The sequence below is a fragment of the Bidens hawaiensis genome, unplaced genomic scaffold, assembly GCF_021521415.1.
Source record: "Bidens hawaiensis isolate Kalapana, Puna unplaced genomic scaffold, B.hawaiensis_p1.1 tig00005453_1, whole genome shotgun sequence".
Lineage (NCBI taxonomy): Eukaryota > Viridiplantae > Streptophyta > Magnoliopsida > Asterales > Asteraceae > Bidens > Bidens hawaiensis.
Genome location: NW_027491347.1, coordinates 1,391,806 through 1,407,500, shown reverse-complemented (window position 1 = coordinate 1,407,500; position 15,695 = coordinate 1,391,806). Strand labels below are relative to the sequence as shown.

The window sequence follows — 15,695 nt, the reverse complement described above, 5'->3', positions numbered from 1 at the left end:
TATAAGTTATTTTACAAGTTCCCTGGTAATTGGGTATGTGGTAACAATCCTCGGTCTTATTCCGAGTCAAGGACCGAACCAAAAACCGAACTTTTGTTTAAAAGCTTTATTGTTAACTTTTTGAATGTAAAACTTGAGTATTATTATTTATAAGTTATTTTACAAGTTCCATGGTAATTGGGTATGTGGTAACCATCCTCGGTCTTATTCCGAGTCAAGGACCGAACCAAAAACCGAACTAAACCGAGTTCACTCCCTTAAGACACACAAGTGTGTTTTTAACCACCAAAACTCATATTTTTCTTCAAGATTATATTTTAAATCAATTTTAGTTAATTTCTAAATATACTTGGCATGTCGGTAACCAACTTGATCTTATAACAAGTTCGAACCGATAAGGTCGTATACTCGCTTAACGAACGTTAAGTTCTTCACAATTGAACTATATACTTGGTTAAGTCTATTTTGATTTTATTGAGTTATCTCATAACATTTATTATTTTGGGAAGTTAACTGTGAGCTTGGTCAATTATCAAGTCTCGAACCGACAAACCCGAACACTCGTTTAAACCTCGTTTTGGTATTTTTATAACCAAGGGTTTTGCAATATCACATTTTAACCCACATTATTACTTAACATAGGTTGAGTAAAAAAAAAAGAAAAAAACTAATGAATAGAATACCGAGACCCGGTTTCGAGTAAACTTATTTTACAAAACTCGTTTCTTTAATTTCTCAAATATTTACATTTTAAATCATAAACTTCATTTATTTACTTTATTTGTCATGTATTTTATTTTAAACCCTTCCAAGACTACCTACTAACACAAGACCCGTTTAATATAGGTCTTGCTCGTTAAACCGATCTCTCCGATTATTCACGACACTATCTTTCAAGTTACTTGTTAATGTGAGTACTTTTTCATCCCCCGTTTTCCATCTTTCGTTTTGGGGGTGACATTGCATACTTATTCAAATTCAAATGATTTATACTTGAGTCTTAAACCACAACACGTATTGTATATGTTTACTTAAATAAATGCTCGATTTGGTGTTATATATTTTACATGATTATGTGCAAATTCTTGAATGCTAAGGCGGGTAGCCTCTTGAATGCTAAGGCGGGTAGCCTCATCAAAGTATGATCATACGTTAATTCCGAGTATATATGGTATCCCCATATAGAAGGTGTCGTCAATGTATTCTTATTGACGATTTCATTATTGTCGTCAATGTATTCTTATTGACGGTTTTATTATCTAAATTGTTGCTATTATTTATTGTTTTCATATACTAGTTGTGGATTTCATACTATATACTTATTGTCCAAAACTATGAAAATTGCTCACCAACCTTCGTGTTGACAAACTCTATTTTATGCAATGTTACAGGTTTGATGTTAGCTTGATTGGATTACTTGAAGAAACTTATCATCTTGGCTTTAGGATATTAGAAAATGAAAGAACAAGTTATTTGTTTATCTATCTATTTGGCATTTTGTATGAACAATTGTTGTGTTATTTATGATGATATGGATTTAAATGAGTTGTTTAAATATTGTAACTTTATAGTGTCATTGTGCAATGAGCAATCATGTCGCGCCTCGACGTTTCCGCCTTCATTGGTCGGGGTGTGACAGATTGGTATCAGAGCCATTGACTATAGGATAGGTGGTTAGACGTAACAGCCTAGTATAGTTTATGCTCTAGGGTTCCTATACGTGTGCTCATACGTGTTTACCCTACTTGATTGTTTATTGCATTTATTAATTATTTATAAACTTGTTTAAAAATCTATCTCATCATAAATGTACACATACACACACTTTCAATAGTATTCTAAGGTATTTTTACTTTAAAACAAAACATTAGTTTTTATATTGTGTTTTATGGATCACAAGCTTAACTTGGATTTCGTTGTTTACAATCTCCTTAAAGCTAGGTTCTATAATTTGTTTTGTGACGACCGTAGGGAGCGAAACACTTGATTCGATCATTTGACAAAAAGATTCCAAGAATCGAAGGTGATTTACTTACCTGGGATGATTGGGTTTAGTGTTGGTTTCTAGGTCAAGCAACTCGAGTTATATGAGCCGACACTTTAAGTTGTCGTATGCGAGCGTTCCGGTCGCCTCCTTATTTTTGGTGTTGAAAACATAAAAGCCACGGTGATACGTGGACAAGTGTTTTTAACATCTCGTGATATCTCCGTTTTATTGTATGTTATTATCATGATTTGAGTCAACAACATGAAAGACGCGGTGATACGTGCACATGTTCGACTCCATATATATTACTTTTACATAAGTTTTTATTGCCGGGATATCAAATCATGGTGGTTCATGTACCATTTTCCCAACTATATATATGTTTAAAAGAAATTTTGTTGTTTTTTATTTCGGAATATCAAATCATGGTGGTTCATGTACGATTTTTCCGACTATATACAAATTTCAACACTTCAAAACGTCCAAATTTTAAATTCTCGAAACTTTGAAACATATACTTATATATACGTTTTTATCATTTGGTTTATGTATAAACTTTATTTCTACTAACATTCTCATCCTTATGACACTAGGATTCACGTAAAAAAAATGGTTACATACATCTTCTATTTTAAACTCAATGCCCTCAAACTCACTACAATTCTTTATAATTTTTAGAATGCCTCCGCTACGACGCCACTACCACAAGGACTCCAGACGCAAGATAGCCGCTTTAGTAGCCGAACAAGTCGCCGCTGTGATTCCCAAACTCCTAACTCACTTGCAAGCAAACCAACCTCCACCCGTTGTAGCACCCGTTGAACCCACACCAGCTCCCTACTTGTATAAACAATTTACCGGTGCTAACCCAACCAAATTCCTTGGTACGAACTGTGCGACTACCTTGTTGCAATGGTTTGAAAAGATGGAAAGTGTGTTCCGACACAGCGAGTGCCCAGAAGCAAAGAAAACTAATTTCGCTTCGAGCATGTTTGAGGAAACTGCTCTTACGTGGTGGGGTAGTGTTATGCATCTCCAAGGGGCGGAAATTGCCATGGCGCTTCCATGGACCGAACTTAAGGAACTCATGATGAAGAAGTTTTGTCCCAAACACGAGCTCCAAAAGCTTGAAGCCGAATTTTGGGAATTGAAACAAGAAAGTGGTGATAATGCCACTTACTCGCTCCGTTTTCATGAATTGAGCACCCTTGTACCTCATTTGGTTACCCCGCTCGAACGTAAAATCGACAAATACATCTGGGGTTTACCCATGCTAATTCGGGACTCAGTCATGAGTAGCAAACCTGAGAACCTTGAGGATGCAATTACTCTAGCCGGTGCTCTATCGGAGAACCATGTTAAGGCGGGTACCCTAACCATCAAGAAGAAAAGTGATAAAAGCAAAACCGAACCCGCACCTCAAGCCAAAGTTGACCCACCACCTCAAGCCATCAACTACTCAAACTCTTCCCGCCACAACAACAAAAAGAAACCCAAACAAAACCACCAAAACTATGCCGTTACCCAACCACAACCGCAATAACAACCCCAAGCTCCCCCACAAAATCGAAAACCATATACCAGTACTTTTCCACTATGCAACAATTGTCAACTTCATCACCCATCTCACTTACCTTGTCGCCATTGCACCATTTGTAACCGTTTTGGCCATCTAAATAACACATGTCGTTCCGCACAACGTACTCAACCCAACAAACCAAGAACCACTCCACAAAACACCCAAAACCGCTTTGCACCTTACCCGCAAAACCCTCCTCAACAACCCCGAGCTTGCTTTAACTGTGGTGACCCAAATCATTTCCGCAACAATTGCCCACGACTCACTTTTGCAAACCAAGCCCAAACCGTAACCATACCCTACTATCAAACCCAAGCCTACCAAGTCAAAACCTACCAACCTCAACTTCCCCAACTCAATGCACCACTCTTCCAACCCATGCAAGCCATCCAAGTACCTCCTCCTCCTCCACCACCTCATGCACCTCAAGGAAATCCCGGTAACCAAGGACGAGCTTTTATGATGAATGCTAATCAAGCTCAAGTGGTAAACGATGTTGTGAACGGTATGTTTTTAGTGAACGAGCATTTGGCTTCTATATTATTTGGTACGGGAGCCGATAGAAGTTTTATTTCATTAAAGTTTGAATCTATTCTTGCCGTACCTCGCACTAAACTTTCTCGACCCTTTTCTGTCGAAGTCGCCAATGGAAATTCTATCACCATAAACTCGGTCCTTCGTAATTGTTCTCTCACTCTTTGTAAGCGTAAATTTTCCATCGATCTCATTCCAATGCAAATGGGAAGTTTCGATGTCATAGTTGGCATGGATTGGTTATCTTTGCACCGTGCCGAAGTCGTTTGTTATGATAAATTCATTCGGATTCCGCTTGTCAACGGTAAAACTCTCAAGGTCTACGGCAAAATGTTTCCTAAAAGGCTCAATCTCATGTCATGTTCTCAATCGCACAAAATACTTACGCCAAAAGTATGTTCCGTTCCTAGCCCAAGCGGTGGTAAAAGACCACAACGAAAGAAAAATCCAAGATATCTCCATTGTTTGTGATTTCCTCGACGTCTTTCCAGATGATGTTACCGGTCTTCCACCCATTCGTCCGGTTGAATTTCGAATCGATCTTGTGCCCGGCGCAATGTTCGTGGCCAAGGCTCCTTACCGTTTAGCCCCGTCGGAAATGCAAGAGTTATCAAACCAACTCGAAGAACTTTCCGACAAAGGATTTATTCGTCCAAGCTCCTCTCCTTGGGGCACTCCCGTCCTCTTCGTGAAAAAGAAATACGGCTCATTTCGCATGTGCATCGATTATCGTGAACTCAATAAACTTACTATCAAAAATCGTTATCATTTGCCACGAATCGACGACCTCTTCGATCAACTCCAAGGCGCAACGTGTTTCTCCAAAATCGATCTTCGATCGGGATATCATCAGTTGCGTGTTCGCGAAGAAGACATTCCAAAAACCGCATTCCGTACTCGATATGGATATTTCGAATTTTTGGTCATGCCCTTCGGGTTAACCAATGCACCCGCGGTATTTATGAATCTCATGAACCGCGTTTGCAAACCGTTTCTAGATAAATTCGTTATTGTCTTTATTGATGACATTCTCATCTTCTCTAAATCCAAAGCCGAGCATGAGCATCACTTGCGTTCCATTCTCGAAGTCTTAAGAAAAGAACGACTTTACGCCAAATTCTCAAAATGTGAATTTTGGCAAGAGGAAGTTCAATTTTTGGGATACATCGTCAACGACAAGGGTATTCATGTTGATCCCGCAAAAATCGAAGCCGTCAAAGATTGGAAGACTCTGACTACACCCACGGAAATTCGATCTTTCCTCGGTTTGGCCGGATATTATCGGTGTTTCATCCAAAATTTTTTCAAGATCTCTTTACCCCTCACTTCCCTAACTCACAAAGGACTGCCTTATGAATGGGGATCCAAACAAGAAGAAGCATTTAATACTCTTAAACACATGCTTTGCAATGCTCCTGTTCTAACCCTTCCCGATGGAAACGACGACTTTGTAGTATTTTGCGATGCTTCTCATCAAGGTCTCGATTGCGTTCTCATGCAACGAGGTCAAGTTATCGCCTATGCTTCAAGGAAACTCAAGGTCAACAAGAAGAACTACACGACTCACGATCTTGAACTTGGTGCCGTCGTTTTCGCACTCAAAATTTGGAGACATTACCTTTACGGAACGAAATGTGTGGTTTTTACCGATCACAAAAGCCTTCAACACATTTTTGACCAAAAAGATCTCAACATGAGACAACGAAAATGGGCTGAGTTACTTAGTGACTACGATTACGAAATTCGCATTGCTAGTGATATGTTTGGCATGTCTCTATGTACTATGTCAGAAAACAAATAATACTTTGTTTTTTTATGTTTTTCCTTTCAATAATGTTGTCATTTTAGAGCATTCTCATCTAACCCTCTATTTTATGTAAGGGGTGCTTTTATAATTTATGTTGTCATTTTAGAGCATTCTCATCCAACCCTCTGTTTTATGTAAGGGGTGCTTTTATAATTTAGATAGTGGTCTTGGATGTTGTGAATGAATTGTTTTTATATTTTAGAAAAAACAGTGATTTTTCTGTATATTTGAAAAGTTATTGTTCACTCTCTATAATTTTTTAATATTTTTTGAAAGTGGTTGTGAGTAAGGGAAAGAGAAAAGTTAGTGAAAAAGGTATAAAAAGTATTATTTAATTGAAATAGATAGAGAAAATATAGTGAATTTTAGTGTGATTTTTAGTTTAGGGATAGGGAGTAGGATGGGAATGCTCTTAGAGCATTCTCATCCAACCCCTCATATTATGTGAGGTGCGTTTTTATAATTTAGAGAGTGATTTAGGGCGTTGTGAGTGAAGGGTTTTTATACTTTAGAAAAAGTAGTGATTTTTCAGTATATTTGAAAAGTTAGTGTTCATCCTATATAATTTTTTAATATATTTTGAAAGTGGTTGTGAGTGAAGGAAAGAGAAAAGATAATGATAAAAGGTATAAAAATATTATTTAATTGAAATAGAGAGAGAAAATATGATGAGTTTTAGTGTAATTTTTTATTTAAAGATAGGGGGTGTGATGAGAATGCTCTTAGTCATCTGATGTAAGAAATCATTCATACACCATGGTTGTCGGATGATTGATCATTTGCTAATAACAATACTGATAGATGGGGTCACGAATCTCACGCATTTCACTTCACATTTGGAGAAGTTACGACAACCTTCATGATGCACAAGTTTTACGACTAATAACAACACTGATAGAGAGATGGTGTCAAGGGATTGGCTTTTCCGCACAAGCAATTCTTTTACACATGTGTAAATTGGTTATTACACATGATTTATTTATTTACAGATGTGTAACCTTGTGATAACATACATGTAAACACAAAATTTATATAGCAATTGATTTAACTCTCAAATAATATTAAATGTATATAAAAAATACGTAAAAAAAGTTGGTTGTTAGGAGTTCTTTTTTTTTAAGGTTTGTTAGGAAACACCAAACACCCCCCACACACATACACACATATATATATATAGAGAGAGAGAGAGCTCAAAACCAATCTCAAATAAACTTGACGATAATGATGTTAATCTATTTTTGTGGATAACACATAGGTCGGAGTGGTCAATGATCGATTGGGAGGGTTGCAATCTTTAAGTAATTAGGAGAGGACTTTCTGTAGTTAGGGTCTTCGCTTTATTTTAGGGATATGTTTGAAGGATCTTGTGCTTGTAATTAGAGGTGTGCAAACCAGTTTAAAACTCTAAAATCAGTTTAGGTTAAAACCGGATCGGTTTAGTCAACAAAAGTCAAAACCGGTTTATGATTGGTTTCGGTTAGGGTTGAAACCGGTTTCTTACGGTCTTACCATGGTACGATCGGTTTTGGTTCGGGCTTTGATCGGTTTCGGTTCGGGATTTGACCGGTTTTTGCTTGTTTCGGTTCGGTTAATCGGTTTGGAACCGGTTTTGGTGGAGAAAATTACAAACCGGTTCCGAACCTACGGTTTCAATCGGTTCCAAACCGGTTTCTACATAATCGATTTCAAACTGATTCGGTTTCGATTTAATTTTCGGTCAGTTCGGTTAACCGGTTTGTTTGCCCACCTCTACTTGTAATTCAGTGTGTTTTGTCTAGTTGTATTCTTGTATTGTTGTATTTGATTCCTGATATGATTAGCTTTCCATTGGTGAATCATGTTGTTATTAGTTAAGTCTCACGTTTAAAAATTAAAAAGAAAAATTTAACAATAATTAAGCTTTGGATTTGGATTTGAATTTATTCTTTTTAATTGCGGAGCTTTCTTAATACAGCCCACAAACAAAACCTTAAATAATATATGTTAAAAATCTTGGTTTTGTAATGGTAGTTTGAGTATCCACTTCTAACACAAGAAAGTGGGCGCAAGGATGACGGCTTGAAATAAAGGGAAAACACTCATAAAAGTGGTAACCTACATACCTATCAAGATTTCCGTCATTGATCCTAACGTCATTAATCAAAATAATCCACCTTATTTCACTGTTTTATTACCCTAAAACTTATATAAAACTAGGGGTTTAACATCTATTTTGAGTCAAACTTATTCACTCTATGGTTATATTTCCTATTCACATTTTACACCCAGGCTACAAATAAATGTGTGAGCTTTCTATTTTAACGGCTAACTTGGATTACTAATGTGTCATTGGCTCACCACTTATATATGTCTTTAAAATTAAAATATTGTACCTCAAATATTTTGATTTAAAACCTAATCATCCCTATCTGTAAATCAACCATTTTTGGTTTTTATTTCAATCGTAGAAGAAACAGAAAAAAATAATAAAAAGTTTTAACGAGAATTCTCTGGATATAATAAAATATATAAATGATTATATTTTCATGATCTATGTTTTTTATCATAGTTTGACATGATGGTTTTATAAAAAAATAACAACAATAATCATAATAAAAATAAAAATAATAATAATAATAATAATAATTATTATTATTATTATTATTATTATTATTATTATTATTATTATTCCAACTAATAATAATAATATAATTGTAATGGATTCCTACAGAAGCCATTTGAATTAATTCATCATTTGGAATTTGGGCAGCAACAAGATGGCATCATGATGATCTCACTACGGAGTAACGGGGCACCACGACTTTACTCACATCAAATAATCCATTCTCTATTGTTTGTTGTCATTTACCCTAATACAAAATGGATAAAGTAATTCATCACTGAAAACAAAATCAATAAAATAAACACAAATTATGCATTATATAAGCTACTGGAAACTATAATAAATTAATAACAAACTATCAAATTTGATTCAAAAAATTAACAAATCGGCGAGCATCTCCAAAACCATCAAAGTTGGATTATTAAAAATGGCTAAACATATTAAAAAGTCTAAAAAGCTTTTAATCTGGCCCTTTTAAATGGAGTGACGACTTATTAATCAGCCTAATAATCTCAGGATTAAAATTATTAAAGGTTTGCACGGGAATTGGGGTGAATTATCGATGTGATTGATGTAGGGTTGAGTGCCGGAGTTTGGCATCGAATTGTTAATCTAGTAAAATTATACACAATAAAAGAAATTCTTAATTTGAACACTTTTAAAAGTAAGGTGGAAACGGGGAAGAAGCTAGAATTTGGGAGGAAGTGTGGTTGGGGATCTCAAGCTTCAGGAGAAGTTCCCAAGTTTATTTTGATTGGAAACAGATCGGAGATGTTTCATTGAGAATAAACAAAGAAAAGAAGGTTGGGTATATGTTGTTAATCCTGTATTAAACCTGTAACAATAAAGCAGAAATAATAAACGTGAAAGATTGAACCGGGCTTGTGTTTGACACAATTCCCTTAAACAGATTCTCGGTCTGTTCCCAGGGTACACCGGTTCGTAACAGCCGCAGTGTGCTGCCGGACTTAACGACTTGCCTGAAACAAAATCAAGAATAATGCTGCTAAGAGAAGATAGAGCTGTGTGTTTTCGGTGTGTTTTTAACTTCTGCATATGATCTGGTTTTATAACCACAAGATCGTAACAACTCAATAATGACCCATTAAAGTGCAATAATGGTCATTAGTGCAGAATATGTAACTGATCAATCATTAACAAAATTATAATGACTATTTACAGTAACCGAATAATTATTAATGATCATTAACAACCATTGACCAGCTGTTATAATTTGAAAATCTCAAAATAAATGCAAAAAACGCGGGCTCGGGTTTTTGGAGCAGCATTCGTGTCCGCGGGACATGCGGGCATGCACGAGTTCAATAAATTTTAATCCGGAAAACCCAAATTCGCACCCCCCTGCGCGCGTGTAGGAGTTGTAGTAAAACACATCACAAATTTTCAAATGTGTAGTGAGAATGGCACCTTATAAATCATTCTCAATTTTGTTCCCCAACCGATGTGGGACGAAGTTTCACCACTTCAATTTTTGAGACATTCATTCACACTCACTTTGCTTAATCTTCCAACAATCCCCCACATGAATGGAGGTCGAAAAACCAACATTATTTCGATTAAATTTCAGCAGTTAAATCTTGCATACAATAGGTAGCTGTTACTCTTTGAACCTTTGCTTATGAAGCGCGTTTAGCCCACTGACTCTGAGTAGACAGCGATGTCTTTGAACTCATCTGTCGTTAGTGTAGACAACAATACACTTCACACAAGACTCTCCCTGACAAGTTCAAGTCCTCATAGTTATGTTTGTTATGGTCATGAACATGAGCCTGGTTCTGCGAGAGCCATTAAGTATTGTGCCCCAACAATACCCTTCGAAGCGACCCCACTTCTCTCTCACATAGGTGATTCACCATGTATGGTTACCTAATTCGAATCATTAAAAGCCATAGGCTTAGCCTCACTCTTGTCACTTTTAGGAATGGACTAGGAAGTTTACCGGCCATGCAGTAAACTACCTTTTAAATACGTAGGGTTATCCCCCCCCACAATGACCTCATTAATTCATACAATTAGGTTTTCCTATTAAACTCAATTATTGGGATCTCCAATCTGTTGAGTTAGGTTTCCTTCGTATGAACCTTTAATTTTTAAAGGGCTTTAGTCCCATTCCCATGGACGACTTCTGAACTAACTCTCTACTTAGGCCTTTTGTTAATGGATCCGCAATATTATCCTTTGACTTCACGTAGTCAAGAGTGATAATTCCTGTAGAGATTAGTTGTCGTATCGTATTATGTCTACGTCTAATATATATGTTCTTACCATTATACATTGTGCTATGAGCTCTGCCAATTGCTGATTGGCTATCATAATGTATACAAATGGCCGATGCCGGCTTAGGCCATCTTGGTATATCCTCGACAAATTGACGTAACCATTCTGCCTCCTCGCCCGCCTTATCTAGGGCGATGAATTATGATTCCATCGTGGATCTAGCTATAACCGTTTGTTTAGACGATTTCCACGATATAGCAGCACCTCCAAGTGTGAAGACATACCCACTTGTTGCTCTGGAATCATTCGTGTCAGATATCCAATTTGCATCACAGTGTCCTTCGATAACTGCCGGATATCTGTTATAATGCAACCCGTATTCTCGAGTGTATCTTAGGTACCGAAGCAGCCGAATCATACAGTTCCAATGGATTGAACTTAGGTTGCTCGTGTATCTGCTTAGCTTGCTCACAGCATATGCTAAGTCTGGTCTAGTACAACTCATAAGGTACATTAAGCTACCGATAATTCTTGAGTATTCCAACTGGTTAACTGGTTCACCTCTATTCTTAGCTAGATGTTGACTCGTGTCAATGGGAGTTCTATCTACATTAGAGTCATTAGCATTAAACTTCTCAAGAATTTTATTCACGTAATGGGCTTGACTTAAAAGAAGTTCATTTTGGGTTCGTGTGATTTTAACTCCCAAAATCACATCCGCAAAACCCATGTCTTTAATGTCAAATCTTGCCTTTAACATGTTCTTTGTAGACGTTATGATTTTGTCATCACTTCTAGCAATGAGCATATCATCTACGTATAGACACAGAATGACATATCCATCTGATGTGTCCTTCACATATACACATTTGTCACATTAATTGATTTTGAACCCGGCATCAAGCATGACATGATCAAACCTTTGATGCCATTGTTTTGGAGCTTGTTTCAATCCATACAAGGATTTTACAAGTTTGCAAACTTTCTTTTTTTGCCCAATGGCTATGAAGCCTTCAGGTTGTTCCATGTAAATCTCTTCCTCCAGATTTCCATTCAAGAAAGCTGTTTTCACATCCATTTGGTGAACTTCCAAATTTCTAATGGCGGCGATGGCAAGAACTAACCTAATGGAGGTTATTCGCGTAACTGGCGAATATGTATCAAAGTAATCTAAACCTTCTTGTTGTTTATATCCTTTGATCACCAACCTTGCCTCGTACTTGTCGATAGTGACATCTGGTTTCATCTTTTTCTTGAAGATCCATCAATATCCTAGTGGTTTACATCCTTGAGGAAGATCCACTAGTTCCCAAGTATGATTTTGTAAAATAGAATCTATCTCACCTTTGATGGCCTCCCTCCACTGAGGTCCTTCTGAGGAACTCACCGCTTGTTGGTACGTTTGGGGTTCCTCTTCTACCATGTAGGTAAGGAAGTCAGAGCCGAAGGATTTTTCAGTTCTTTGCCGTTTACTCTTTCTAATTTCGACTTCCTCTATCTCAGATTGTTCTCGAGGGTCATCTCTTGCACCCTCGTTTTCAAGAACAATTTCCTCAACCGATCTAGAAGAACTCGGTTTTCCTTTATCCAAGCATGGGAACATATGTTCAAACCATGATGCATCCTTGGATTCTAGTATGGTGCCTTTGCTTATTCCAGGGTTCTTGGAATCATGCACAAGAAAACGAAATGCACCACCAGGACGAGTATTTCCTATAAATATACAATCCACTGTTTTGGGTCCTATTAGTAGCCGTTTCGGTGGTGTTACTACTACCTTGGCTAGGCACCCCCATACTCGCAAGTATTTATATTGTGGTTTATTTCCCGTCCATAATTCGTATGGAGTTACATCTTTCTTCTTATTGGGTATCATGTTTAAGACATAATTCGCCGATAAGATAGCTTCCCCCCACATGTCTTGGCTTACACCAGAACTTATCATCATGGCATTCATCATTTCTTTCAAAGTGCGGTTCTTACGTTCCGCTATGCCATTTGATTGAGGGGAGTAAGGAGGTGTGAGTTCATGTAAGATTCCATCTCTTTCACACACATCAACAAAAGGTGAAACATATTCACCTCCTCGGTCACTCCTTACTCTTTTGATTTTCCGATTTAGTTGATTCTCAACTTCGGCCTTGAACAAGATAAACTTATCAATAGCCTCATCCTTACTCTTAAGTAAGTACACATAGCAATACCTTGTACTATCATCAATAAACATGATGAAGTACTTACTCCCACCACGAGTAGGAATTGATTTTAGATCACATATATCGGTGTGAATCATATCGAGGGGTTCGGTGAATCGTTCAATCTTTTTAAATGACGATCTTGTTTGTTTTGCTTCGAAACAAGTTTCACATTTATTATTTGAGTCAATATCAAATGTTGGTATACAATTAAGTTTAATCATACGTCGAATGGAATTAAAGTTAACATGACCTAGTCTACCATGCCAAACATTAGAAGACTCAAGCAAGTAAGCAGAACTAGTAGTGTTCTCATTCATTCCATTAAAAACGGTTACATTTAGTTTAAACATACCATTAAGGACATAGCCCTTACCAACATACACACCATTCTTGGTCAACACATCCTTATCCGACTCAATAACCATTTGAAACCAAACTTGTTCAACTGCCACCCCGACACAAGGTTCATACGAATTTCAGGAACATACAACACATTGGACAAAGTAAGTTCCTTTCCCGAAGTCATCTTCAAGATCACATTCCCCTCGCCTTTGACTTCGGCCGTGGCGGAGTTTCCCAAGAAAACCTTCTCTCCATTGGTCACCTCTTTGAAAGTGCTAAAGAGGCTTTTGTCAAAACATACATGACGGGTAGCCCCCGTATCAACCCACCAATCCTTGTTATCTTGCCCAACCCAGTTGACTTCGGTAACCATAATCGAGAGGTCCGTGACCATAGCAACAAGGTTTTCAACCTCACGAACCATATTCACTTGTCGAGCATTTTCATTCTTTGGAAGCTTGCATTCATTGGCCCTATGGCCTTGCTTTCCACAATTATAACACGTTCCTTGGAACTTCTTCTTCTTCCCAATTCTCCCCTTAGTGTAACACCCCGACCAAAGGCGGATTATACATCGGGGCGCCACATATTGCTTCATTACTCGCGACACTATTGGTGTCAATATTTATTAATACACATTTTATCGCGCACGCGCAGCGGGGAAAATAAAGAACATAAATCAAACATAAATCAATATATTATAAATTATAACATTCAAACAACATTAACTTGTCTTAATACATTTTAATTCTAGGTCCAAAAGTGAAAACGTCCTACGTGTCCACAAGCTCCAAAACAGCTACTGCAAACCTGATCATGTGTTAAAATAAACGTCAAACACTTGCGTGTTGGTGAGAAATCAAGTTTAATACAATACATAGATAACAATAAATCTGCGCGCAACATGTGTATGTCTGGGTTTCAACAAGGGTGTAATCAGATCGGGACCAACTCTAAGAGACAAGACTGCCAGTGCTCACAATTGAGCTCACAAACAAGACTAACTGTGCAAGTGTAACAAAAGAGAAAATCATAAACGATAGTTCTCCCGTGTTCATCTAATAGTACCATGAGAACTGCGGAATAGACCGACAAGACGGTTAATGATCCACACATACAAATAAACAGCCAAGTCTACGTCCTCAACACATGGGATACTGCGCGACTAAAGTTCATAAACAAGTTTAAGACTCTAAGTTTGTATGAACACATGAACATCCCAAAACATTAAAAGCAAAAAGGGATTAGGTACGAGATTACTCACTTGATAATCGGTGCGGTGTAAGGTAAAGCAAGAACCAACTTTAAACAAGCACAAGTTAACCTATAATTAAAGATTATTGTTTTAATGATTGGTTTTAAGTCCTGATTACAAGTTAGCATAATTAATAAGTTATTAAATATAATATATTACCGGAAAACAGGGCAGAGGAGAGGAGAAAACGGAGGCAGAGAGGGAGGCGGCAGAGAGAGCAAGGAGGAGGTCAGGAGAGAGTAAGTGTTTTGTGTGTGTAGTGTTAGGAAAAATAATACTATTATTTATAGAGAAACCCTAGGAGACATAAATCCAGAAAAAAGGGAAAAGGTTCCAAGACAAACAGAACAAGACAAAACAAAAGATAACAAAAGATATCAAAAGATATGGCAGCTGCAGGGGGCAAGATAAAGCTGTCAGGGAACAGTAAAAAAAGGCATGGGCGGTTCAGATAAAGGTACTAGTCAAGCATGGCAAAAGCAGATCTCAAAAGATAATGTCAGTCACTTTTTCTACCAACCAATGGGGTTGGTACGCATGCTGCGCCGAAAGTAACTTATTCAGACATTAGATAGGTTAGGTCAACAGCTCAGAAGAAAAGGCAACACAAAAGCATACAGGCTGGATAAAACAGGACTAGACTAAAGGGTCAAGCGCGAGAAGGCTGAGTGCGCGAGCGCGAAGGCTGGCACAACAATCCTTAGCGCACTGCGGGAAGAATCACATCCTTAGCGTGCTGCGTGAAGAGTTCTCTTCACGCATCGCAGGAACAAGATGTCTTCACGCAGGCTTCCACGTAAGGAGTCTGGCGCGTGGAGCTGCAGACATCCTTAGGCGGGAAGAACCAAAGGATAAGCAAAGAGTTAGAAGAAAAAGAGGGAAACAAGGCGTAAGGGCGGGACGGCGACAAGAGGGAAAAGAAGGCGGAAAGAGAGAAGGAGAGGGACGGGACGGCGGAAAGAAAGAGAGAGAGAGGCGGGAAGGAAAAGTATATTATTATTATTAAAAGTAAAATATAAGTATAAATAAATATTAAATCATAAAAGAAAGAGATCGGATAAGGGAAACGGGTACCTGGGTCGGGTCGGATCGGGCAGATGTCACAGTCTCCCCTACTTTAAGAAATTTCGTCCCGAAATTTATCTCGAAGTAG

The 15,695-nt window shown here is 37.7% G+C and overlaps 1 pseudogene; it reads right to left on the bottom strand.

The window, feature by feature from the left end:
• The window catches only part of LOC143629755 (photosystem I P700 chlorophyll a apoprotein A1 pseudogene), a 16,131-nt pseudogene extending 2,420 nt beyond the window's left edge, over window positions 1-13,711 (bottom strand).
• Window positions 13,712-15,695: the final 1,984 nt, after the last annotated feature.